Consider the following 11858-nt stretch of genomic DNA (forward strand, 5'->3'; position numbering starts at 1 on the left):
CAGGTCATTCATGAGCTTTGGTGAGTATGTCTTGGGCACCCAGTGACGCCTTCAATAGAAAGAACCTTGGGCTACAGCAATAGGACTAACTGGGCTGAGCCAGAAATCGGCTGCCCTGGGACTCTTAGTGTGACCTTACTTTGTCCCTAGGCTGGAAAGCTGGGGTAAATCTGGGTGGTTTTATGATGTTTTTATAGCTCTACTTGGTTGAAACATACTCCTATCTGAGAGTTGAGTCCAAACATTTTATTTGTATTTCCTTCTCGATAGCAACGAGAACACGAGGGAAGAGCCAATTCTGCAGAACACACGCCATTCTGTAGAAAATTGATGTAAATTTAGTGCACAGAGGTAAAGAAAACAGAGGTAAAGGTAACTGGTCACAGAGATCAAAATCCTAATCATAGCAAGCATACTGGAAGCCAAGACTAAACTAAGCTTGCAAATCTAGATAAACGGGAAGTATGGGACCAAAAGCTTTTAACTGCTGTGCCTTATCTGATATGCCGGCAAATGTACACAGAAACAAAAGGAAAGGCTGGAAGGCATTTATTTTGAGATCAGATCCAAGAGGTCATAGGTCCTTGAGCTTCATTCCATCAGCAGCAAACAGAAGTCTGTAGTTACCTGGTCAAAGGGGTTTAGGACAGAATGATTGTCAGAGATTATTCCCACTCGTGTGTTTCCAGATTACCTCCCTCAAAGCTTCTATTTTCTCCCTGTACTGGCACTCTCTGCCCTACAAGGGAAAGCAGTTTTTTAACATATTATTTTGGTATATTAGCTCAGACTAAAGGACATATAGACAGTAAATAATAGAAATGAAAGACATACCAGAGCCAAAGCAATGAGAAGGAAATATATATGCCAGCCTCAAGGGTTTATGCATTCCTTGTAACTGGGCATTACTTCTGAGTCCAAGACTTTTGGCAGGCTGGGCAAAAAGGCAAACATGATTATTTATATGGTTCTCATTGTAAGAAAGGAGGAAGCAAAATCTCTGTTGGCTCTAAATTCTCATATTTCTCACATGAGTTCTTTCATGGGAGTCATTGAGTTACATAATGGGCTTTCTCCGCAACACTAGCTCTGCGGCCAGTACAAATCAATGCACCTTTAATCCTGAGACTATGACTTATGTTACTGATCTTTCTGTAGATTTTCCAAGAACCTACAAAAGCATAACAAAATTCCACGTAAAATGAACTAATAGTGGCTTTTAAATTTTTCCAATTGACCTGAAATAAGTCTGACCTGGCAATACCTAGAAATGCTGGGGAGACCGATGCTGCCTTGGTGTCTGGATGGGAAATGCTGCCTCCAAATGAATCAAAAAGTCTAGTCTCAGGGCCAGCCCAGTGGCGTAGTGGTTGGGTTCACACATTCCACTTCAGTGGCCTGGGGTTTGTGGCTTTGGATCCTGGGCACAGACCTGTACACTGCTCATCAAGTCATGCTGTGGCAGCATCCCACATACAAAATAGAGGAGGATTGGCACAAATGTTAGCTCAGGGCCAATCTTCCTCACCAGATAGAAAAAAAAGGTCTAGTCTCATCACCAAGGCTCTAGCCTCTACCATCAGCCTTTGTGACAAGTACTTGATTGTACATTATAGGCCTTAACATAAAGTCCTGAGTCTGCCAACACTAACTGTGAATTTGAAGCACATCACTTAACCTCTTGGCACTGCAATGTCCTCATGTTTTAAATGAATAATAAGATAGCTACCATTTTTTGAGACACTGTTTTGTGCCAGTCACTATTTAATATCTGTTTTCCCAGCTGGATTATAAATTCCATGAGGGCAAGGAGAGTATTTGTTTTGCTCACTATTGTATTCCCATCATCTAATACAGGTCTGGCACACAGCAGATGCTTAATAAGATTTTTTTTAATGTATTAAGTGTCTATTCTCATAATAACCTTGACAGCAAACACTATTCCTGTTTTATAGCTGAAGAAACTCAGGCTCAGAAAGTTTAAGTGACTTTCAGAAAGTCATCAAGCTGGTTAAACAGAGTGACCTGTATAGCGCAGAGCCTGGACTGGTTCCACAAGGCTGCAGCAATGGAAACAGACCAGAGCATGTTCCAAGGCTCCCCCAGCTCTGAGATGCAATGATTCCTCACAGCGGATGGGCCGCCAACACGCCTTAGCACCAGGATGCCTGTTGTTGAAAGAGTTCTTGCTTCATGAAATTCCTCAACAGTTTTCACCACCTCATGCCCCCAGAGCTGTGACTCCAGCAGCCTTGGGCATCAGCCACAGTGGTGAGCTCTAGTGAAGCAGGGGAATAATCAAAATACGTCAGCCTGGAGGAATCTTCCTCCAGGCAAGAGGCCTCTCTGGTGGACATCTCCCACTTCCTGCTGCTCCCTTCAGGGACCGAAGTACCTCATTCTACCCTGAGAGACTTAGCCAAGATGAGCACCACCTTGAAGCAAATCATCCAAGTATTTAGAAATCTATATAGTAAACATGTATTGACAAAGCAGTAGTTAGATGTGTGGAGCATTACAACATGAGGTCGTTTATGGTCATTACATTTTAAAATTCAAAACCAAAATGTTCAACTTAGCCGTAACAATTTGCTTTGCTGGTATTTTTAATCTTATGACTCCTTCAACCTCACGTTATTTATGGGGGATAAAATCCCTCAGCCGCTTCTTAAAAACATTTTTCCTATGTGCTGAGCACTAGTGTAAATGATGCAAGCAATCTCACGAGTGCTAATAGGGACAAGCCACACCCTTCATGTTATTCTTAGCAAGCAAAGGTTGCCAACTTCCCGCTCATGGAACGCAGGTGAGTCATCATTTCATCCTCCCGTCTACACCGCATGCTTCCTACTCATGGACTGGGGCCTAGGAAATCAGGACTTCAGACAGAAAAGCCAACGTCAAGGTTCCTTATTTCTCTTGAAACCCTCTTTGGGAGGGAAGCTGCATTTATTGTCTTCAGTGGATTTCTGAACCAGGGAAAATATAGTATTTCCACACCAAACTCAAATCAAGTAGAGAAACGAGAGCAGTAAATATAGAGGCAAAGGCAGCAGAGGGATGCAAGAGTGAGACAGAAATAAGGGAGGAAACATCAGACAGCGCCGGCACCAAGACTTGCCTGTTAGTCCTAATAGTCACAACACTAATAACGACAATAGCATTTATTGAACATTTACTAGGTGCTAGTATTTTGCTAAATGCATTACATATGTTATCATTCATTCATTCATTCACAAAGATGAGACAGAGTCCCCGACCTCCTGAAGCTGACACTATAGTCAGACAATAAGACAAATTAGTAAAATATGTAGCATGCTAGAGGACGGTAAGTACTAAGCATAAAAATGAAGCAGAGCAGAGGGATAGTGCTTGTCAGCATGAGAGAAAAGAGAAGCTGCTTTGCTTTGGCATCCTGAGATGGTGGCATTTGAGAAAAACTTCAAAGACAGTGGCATCAGCTTTGCTCACTCTTAAGCGTTTCTGCAACATTTCAAGGCCCCCAAAATATTTATTTTGCTTTTGAGCTAGTTGTCTTTTTTTGTTTCCTGTTCTTTTCTCTTATTATGTTTTATCTATCATTTCTATGTGTTTGAGGCAGAAGAGATTATCAAATGTGGCCTCTCTGCCTCATTTTGCCCAGTGTGGTCACTTCTTTGTACCAATCTTAAAAAGACTAAAGGCTCACCCAAGAAAAGCAAACCTATCTGAAGTCTGGAAATCTCGTCCTGAGGAGGATGGAACATTGGTTGGTAGTGTTTTCTATATTTCATCCTGCTGATGTCACACAGTTCAATGTAGTGAGCTTCAGAATATGACAAGAAAAGCCAGAAGACATTTCAGGAGAAAGGTAATCCCATTTCATTATATGATTAAAAGATCATTTAAAGCATCTTACTTGTACTTGGAATCCTGTTCAAATGTTAGGAAGGCCTTGCATAAAATTGCGGGCTAGTCTCACATTTGCACAATTTTTCCCCTCTTGCAAAAAAGCACAGACACCGCAGCATGTCCTCTTCATGTAGCAGTTTGCACTAAGGAAATCAGTGAGGATAGACTGGGAGAAAGTGTTCAACCTGATGGACTCACGCTTGGGTCAATTTTATTACTGACTTAATTACTCAGGAGGCTGAAGAGAGCAAGTTAAATATACAAGGCTCGAGACCCAGGAAAACATAGGAGGCAAACACCAAAAATGAGAGCCTGAAACAGAACAAATATCAATTTAAATACACACACACACACACTCATACAAGCCCTGAAGTGAAATCTTTCACTTACAAGTGCATGTGAACTAGTAAATAAAAGAGTAAACAAAGTAATAACTTGAAAACTCAGCAAGGAAGTGCTGTCTGAGGAAATTTTTCGTCGCTTTCCTTTTGGTCAACATCAGGAGCAAGCCTGCACAAGCTGTTTGATTAAAGGGCAGAAGAGATAGAGCAGGGCTCTTCAGGAGCCAGTGCGGACCAAATTGTGAAAGCTGATCATGCACATCTCTTCCCAACCCAGGATTCAGCATGGTCAGAGTGGCAGCTTGACATGGGCCTTGAGGGGAGTATTTTCACCATGCAAATCACCAAACGCTACCAGTCAGAGCCAGGACATTGGTGCTTCCCCACTGAGTGCCTGTCGTTAAGCCTTTACCAGCACACCACCAAGGGAGGGAGAGGCTCTTCTGGATAAACTAGGTGATCTGTGTTACCACTCAGAGGCAAGAATGAGAGAAGTAACTTCTTGATGCATGAACATACGCAAAAGGTGTGAAATAAACATGCTGATGAGAAAGGTGTTCTAGGAAATTGAGTGCCAGATTCATTTAAGGCAGGAGCATTCCATTTAGGTACAGGAGATTCCAAACGTCTGTTAAAACCAGGATTATCTTGACTTCATTAAACGGAATGAAGAGCAATAGAGCCAGCTGGTCCACTTATGATGAGAGCTTCTAGGCAGTTTGCTTCAACGGCTCTAGGAGCCTCCCAAAACAAATGGTTGGTTTACTTGGTTGGCTTACTCCAAGACTTATGTCATAAAGTCAAGGTCAATTTTCTACTTTAAACGGATTTTTTTGAGTACTCTTTAATTCTTAAATGTAGGAGAAGTGAAAAAAACATGTATATAAGAAATCAAGTTCATCTCACAGCTTATCCACATACATGCATCATTGTCTACATCATGAGTAAAAACCACAAACGTTCCCTAATTATCCAAATTATTCTCTCTAATCAAAGATCAAAGCTTTCCTCAAAACTGAAAGACTTAAACTGAACAGGGTGGAGCAACAGTACAAAGAACCACAAGAAAACAAATGTCTGCCATAAAGTGTCCATGTTTTTAGCTTAGAAATTTGCAAGCTGACAGAACTCATGTAAATCCTGAGGATATATTAAATTTGACATCACTCACTACTGAAACTGTAAACTTCTAATAAATCACTTAGAGCAGGAGGAGACATTTTGTTTATTTGCCCTCATTGATGCAGAGCCCAAAAGTCACTGTGTTTTTCCAGCCTCCTTCAACAAAACTTTCTTGTGAATTCCTGTAATAGGAATAGCAACAAACCAGTACTAAGTAAGGAAAATGATAGTTCTTTACTAAAACGGAGAGTTCATTTGTAATATCTGCATTCTTTCTGTAGGTGTAGATTTCTTTGAGTTTTTAGATAGTCAAAATCCATTATTATTAATATAGCATGATGGCTAAAAATAAAGTCTTTGGAGACAGCCAGATTTGGGGCTTTTCTTACTCTGCTACTTGCCACCATTGTGACTTTGGACAAGCTACTTAGCAGAGATTTTTTTTTTCATTTGTATAAACGGGGATAATAATGCCTAATCTTCATCGGTACATTAAGGAGTAGATGAGAGACTGTAGGCTAAGTGATTAACACAGGGCTTGGCCCAGAATAAACCCTCATAAATGTTAGGTATTACAGCTCTCTTAGTCAGTTTCCTCTTAATCAAGCCACTGGATTAACCGACACATGCTGATGCCCACGGACTGTGAGCACTTATGGCTCCTACATTCACCTCTGATATCATTGCACACTTCTACTCCTAAATGTAGGGTTGTCCCCTGTTTATGTTCTCAAAAGTGCAAATTCCGATCACACGTTATTTTAATAATGTACAATCAATTAAATTTTATGTAAACCCATGAAATATGAGTGGAGAAAAAGCGTTGTAGACCATTTCTATAAAAACTAAAGCGGATGCATTGGAAAGATTCATAAATGCAGGCCATGAGAAAAAGTACTGGTAATATATGAGATATTGATGAGTTGACTAGGTTACTGGGGAATTTTTTTTAACCCTTTAAAGACATATTTAGAAGGTTACTTTGAAAGTATCATCAAATTATTCCTCCACTCAAAAATATATAACTGGGGAGCCAACCCTGATGGCCTAGCAGTTAAATTTCAGAGCGCTCTGCTTCAGTGGCCCTGGTTCAGTTCCCAGGCATGGAACCACATTACTCATCTGTCAGAAGCCATGCTATGATGGCAGCTCACATAGAAGAACTAGAAGGATTCACAACTGAAATATACAACCATGGGGGCCAGCCTAACTTAAGTTCATGTGCTCTGCTTTGGTGGCCCAGAGTTCACAAGTTTGGATCCCGGGTACAGACCTACACACTGTTCACCAAGCCATGCTGTGGCGGCATCCCACCTACAAAATAAAGGAAGATTGGCACAGATGTTAGCTCAGGGCCAACCTTCCTCACCAAAACAACAAAATAAAATAAAATATACAACTATGTACTGGGGCTTTGGGGAGAAAAAAAAGTTAAAAAAACTCCTCTTTAAATAAATAAATAAATAACTGGAAATAGTAGAGGTTGCAAAGTGTGTGCGTATTCACGAGGGTTGAATAAATGAATAGGGTGGAAGGATTTGATCAGTGCTTACAGGAGGGGAGATGATGAGCAAAGGGAAGAGACTCAGTGTGACTCTCTTTCACGTCCTAGTTCAATGTCTTTAGGCAAGGTTCATAGCCTCAGTCCTAAAATGGGGATATAGAAAAAACCTAAAGGCATGGATTTGAATCAGAATCATTTAGGACCCTTTCTAACTCAATGATTCTTGGTATCATAGATTTTCATACAAAGAATTGATGCAAGCCAAAAAACAAAGGCCTGGAGTCCCATGCAGGTGAAACACTGATTGGGGCATGGACATTCACAGGAAGCTCCTTGACTTGCTGATGTGAATACAAGAAACTCCTTGTTTCCTGAGCAGGCATGAATGGGACAAAGCCAGAACACTGACCTAAGCCTGCTATCGGGCCACAGGGCCAGGACACCTTATTTGTCTTGCTACTTCCCATACCAATATGGCAAATTTCAACAGTTGATAGAGACCTAGAATTTTGATTCTGATCTAATTGATTTAAATGTATGTAGATACAGCTGGTGTCCAGCGAGGCATTTATAACCGTCACATGCACCAAGTCCCAGATGCACTAGCAACACTTGGCAGATTTCTTCTTTGTACAGTCAGCAAATTAAAATGAAAATTTTGTGAAAATCACTCTAAGGAAGGGCTCACCTTTTTCTGTCTTTGCCTCACTATAATCAACAGAAAGGAGAGATGGCTTTTCAAATGTTAGATTATTGCCATATGGTAGAGATTATCAATCATCCAAGCCCATTAATCAGAACTTCAAGGCACTGGGCAACCTGCCAACAAAATGAGATGAGACGCATTAAGATCAATTTGTTAATTTTTAACGAGGCTTCAAATTGCCCTAGTAAATTACTTAATCATTTTAAGAGTGCATTGCTGCTTCTTCACTATTCCTCCTTCCTGTACATGAAAAAGCGAACTTATTTTTAATCATTTCCATTTCTCCTTTCATCCCCTTAAAGGCTACAATAATCCTCTACTACCATCACTAACCAAAGCAGCCCATGCAATTGAAGATCAAATATAACGAAAGAGTATTAAACAGCAAAGCAGAATTCTCAAAGCAACCAGATTTATTGATTCTATTTACATTAAAAAAATTGATTCACAGTTTTTATGTAGGGAGTTACACTGTTGGTCTTCCTCTTTGGGAGTGATGCTTTAAGTTGTACAGGATCTTGCACACTATTGCACTTCCAATGAGTTAAATTACACACAAAACTCCACTTAATTATTTTCTTAACCAACTAAATTTTAGAGTGAAGCTTAACAAAGTGAAGGGGAAAGAGTTTAACAGTGAACTGAATCCATGAGACACGGGTCCTTGGGTGCTTTGCTCACTGGTTAGCCCCGTGGCTTTGCCCAGTGCCAGGCACATGAAAGATGCTCAATAAATACATTTCTCTAATTAACGCTTTAGAAAAGATTTCTTTTTTCCCCAACAGTTGGGAAGCAGTTCAGAAAGTATAAGGGAGATATAAACAGCACAGGTTGAAGCAGTAGCAAACCTACAACTACTAGACACAAAATCAAGGCTTTCCTGGAATAAAAGGCACATCTGATTAGAGTACACGTAAGCCACAGAACAAGAGTCAGTCATGTTCCACTTCACAGCAGCACCATCTTCCCAAGCAGAGCAATATGCATTCCTACCAGAGAGATCTGTAACTTAAAAGTGAGATGTAGCGTTTTCATTGGCCATTGAATATTACATATTTGAAGAGTGGAATCTCTCTTTTCCTGTAACTCAAAAAAAGGAAAGAAAAAACGAAAATCAGATCTACTATATCCATGGTAGTAAATTAAAGATTTACAAAGATATTTCCACCAAAAAAGCCATTTTAAGGAACGACGTGGGGCATGTGACAATAGTCTTCAAAGTTCTCCCTGCTAGGATGTGATAAGGGCAGGGGTCTGCACCTGTGTGTTTGCCTATTGTGCTAGCCCCTGAGTGATAGAGCAGGCATTGGAATTAAACCAGTAGAAGTGAATTCAAATTTGAGCTCTACCTCTCACCAAGTGTAAAATGAAAGTCTCTCTGAGCCTTTCTTTCCTCGACAAAAAGAAAATTCACCCTCCTTCAGACAGTGTTGTGATGATTCAGGCCCAGGAATATGCATTTCATACAAGCAGGCAAAATGATTCTCACTCAGGTTGTCCACATAGACAATATTCTGAGAAACACTGCCTTTATTCCAAACTTCTTATTGTCCAAATGAGGAAACTGAGCCCCAAGTGGGATGAAATGATTTACTAAAAGCCCTTCAGCTACTTTGAGGAAGCCTTGTAGGAGGGAGTTGGCAGAGAGCAGAAGGAGGGGTGCTGATGGTGGAGCAAACAGAAAGGTTCTTTTGTTTCCTGTAGCTAGTGTAGCCATGTCTTCATAGAATCGACATACCACTTCCCCTACTAATCCATACATAGGATTATTTTTAAATAAATCTCCATCGGGAGAATTGCTAGATCACAGAATATGCAGTTTTGAAAGGTTTTGATACTCGTTTATCAAAATTGTCTTCTAGGGGCTGGCCCAGTGGCGTAGCAGTTAAGTTCGCATGCTCTGCTTTGGCGGCAGGGGGTTCACTGGTTCGGATCCCAGGCATGGACCTAGCACGGCTTATCAAGCCATGCTGTGGCAGGCATCCCACGTATAAATAGAGGAAGATGGGCACAGATGTTAGCTCAGGGCTAATCTTCCTCAAAAAAAAATTGTCTTCTACAAGGCTTATACCAATTTGCACTCCTACCAACAGAGTAAGAAGGAAGGGGGGTCCACTTCAACAACCCACCAAATAATGGCTCAGGAGAGTGCTTCCTGGGGCTCCCACTAGACCTACAGGATTCTGCAGCAACTCCTATGGAATGTTACTCTCCAGGCACAGCATGTGTGTTTGCCACAAACCTGTGGTTGCATCTGTGGTTGCATATTTTTGGTCAGTTGGTCACATCCTTAATCCTTGCTACTTGTTTGGGATGATTCAAGATTACTCCACAAGAACTGCAGTTTCATACAGGATGAAACCACAGACTCTTGCTCCCAGGAGAAGCAAATTAAAAATGCAGATTTGGGATGCTGAGCTTCAGTCAGTTTCACCACATGAGCCAGAACAGGGCCTAAACTCAATGCAAAAGGCAACAGAAATAGAAAAACAACCAATTCCAAAGGCTAAAGTAAACAAGCCAAATATCTGGAATTTAACCATTTTACATATTTATACCCATCATTTGCCAAAGAGGGAATTGTTGTGTCTATTCAGTCCCCTTATGGTTTTTTGCTTGTTTGTTGTTTTGTCAATATCTATCACCCAGAATACAACAACTCAACATTTCCTGTAACTTCTACGTATATGAGCTTATGCAGAACCATCTAAATCAGTGCTTCTCAGTCTCTAAAGTATAGACAAATCACCTGGGGATCTTGTTAAAATGCAAATGCTCATTCAGCAGGTCTGCGGTGGGGCCTTGACATTCGGCATTTCTAACAAACTCCCAGGTCATGCTGATGCTGTTGGTTCCTGCATCATACTGTGAGTAGCCGGAATCAACACTAAATATACTGGAGGACGTATGAAGGACATTATCTGTCTATCTCTTAAGCCAATGATTGTGAACCACAGTACCACAGTGCACTAGTATGATGTCTCCAAGAGGAGGAAAGTGACAGAATTAGAGCAAGTACCTGGGCTTGGAACCACCCATGTGCACCACAGCGTGTATTATCAATGACCTGACGATTAGTTACTGGTGGGGCTGTGTTGCCCATAAGAACTTGTGAATGGGTGTGTGTGTGTGTGGCAGTAAAAATATTTTTTAAAATGGTGAGAACTATTGCCTTAAGTATTTGCTATAACATGAGAATATATTGATCCCTATGGCCCTAGACTCCATTCCAGATGGGGAGCCCAATACGTTGGTATAAACACATATCAGCAAAGTCAATCATTTAAGTGGGATGAAGGATAAGATGAGATTGTGGACATTTTAATCATACCCTTCTACATATTGATATTTATCTACAATCTATAGGGTCCCTGGCTTTCTAGCACCACATAGGGATATGTGGTCAGAACAAAGCAATTTTCTAGCCAATACTACTGATAACTTAAACATCCAACGTGAGTTCAGACAACCAGTTCTAGAACTATTTCCAATCATCCAAGCAGTAACATCATATCCCCAAAACAAAATGAATCTTTAAAATAGATGCATTTCAACCAGACCTTAGAAGAAAAGAAGATGTTACAAAAACTGCCACAAGAAACAACAACAATTTTTTACAACCATTATTTTAGATGTAGTTATTCAACAACTTAGAAGCATTGGAAATTAATGGGATAGTAGAAACAAACAGGCCAAGTGACATTGACTAAGATAAGTGCTATTTCTACAGAGATTCAGTGAAAGATTAGATTTGCAAAAGACACTAAATTGTACCTACACAAATGACAAAGTTTTGTTTCCAATAATCAAAAAAATCCTGAAGCAGTAAATTTTACTAGATATTTTCAAAGACCTTACCTTATACACTGAAATATGAGTTCCTGTCGTTAAAGTAATAACCACAGACAGCATGTGTAGCTGTCATTTGGGTGTATTTGAGAACAGTTCCTTATTCCAAGGTTTAACCTTGGATAGAATCCCTTCTAAAATGCCCCTTTAGGGTTTCTTTCTGAGTTTATTGCACATTCTTTGGATTTCTTTAATGATGGAATCCTTGGGAACGATTTGCAATTTTGAAAACAGCCAAAAGTCATTTGAAACCAAAGATAATGAACAGGCAGGACAATAAACACTGTTTGGAGAAAACAACAGTAAGTAACTGGGACTAATTTTCTTTTGTGGCCAGTGAACGGGTTCTGGGGCCGTTCTGAAGCTGGAGCTCCAGAAATGTTTGGAGCCACAAAAATGTCGTTTGATAGCATCACATTGTGATGACTTGGAAGGCCAACACATA

The 11858-nt window shown here is 40.4% G+C and overlaps 1 long non-coding RNA gene across 1 annotated transcript in view; it reads right to left on the reverse strand.

Annotated features, from left to right (window-relative positions):
- LOC139045269 (uncharacterized) overlaps window positions 1-11530 on the reverse strand; it is a 48516-nt gene extending 36986 nt beyond the window's left edge. The window contains exons 1-2 of the long non-coding RNA XR_011503307.1: window positions 11423-11530; window positions 7547-7677 (exon numbers count right to left, since the gene is read on the reverse strand). This is a non-coding gene — a long non-coding RNA (uncharacterized lncRNA). The remainder of the gene's footprint in view (window positions 1-7546; window positions 7678-11422) is intronic.
- Window positions 11531-11858: the final 328 nt, after the last annotated feature.

This window comes from Equus asinus, chromosome 1 (assembly GCF_041296235.1).
Source record: "Equus asinus isolate D_3611 breed Donkey chromosome 1, EquAss-T2T_v2, whole genome shotgun sequence".
Classification (NCBI taxonomy): domain Eukaryota; kingdom Metazoa; phylum Chordata; class Mammalia; order Perissodactyla; family Equidae; genus Equus; species Equus asinus.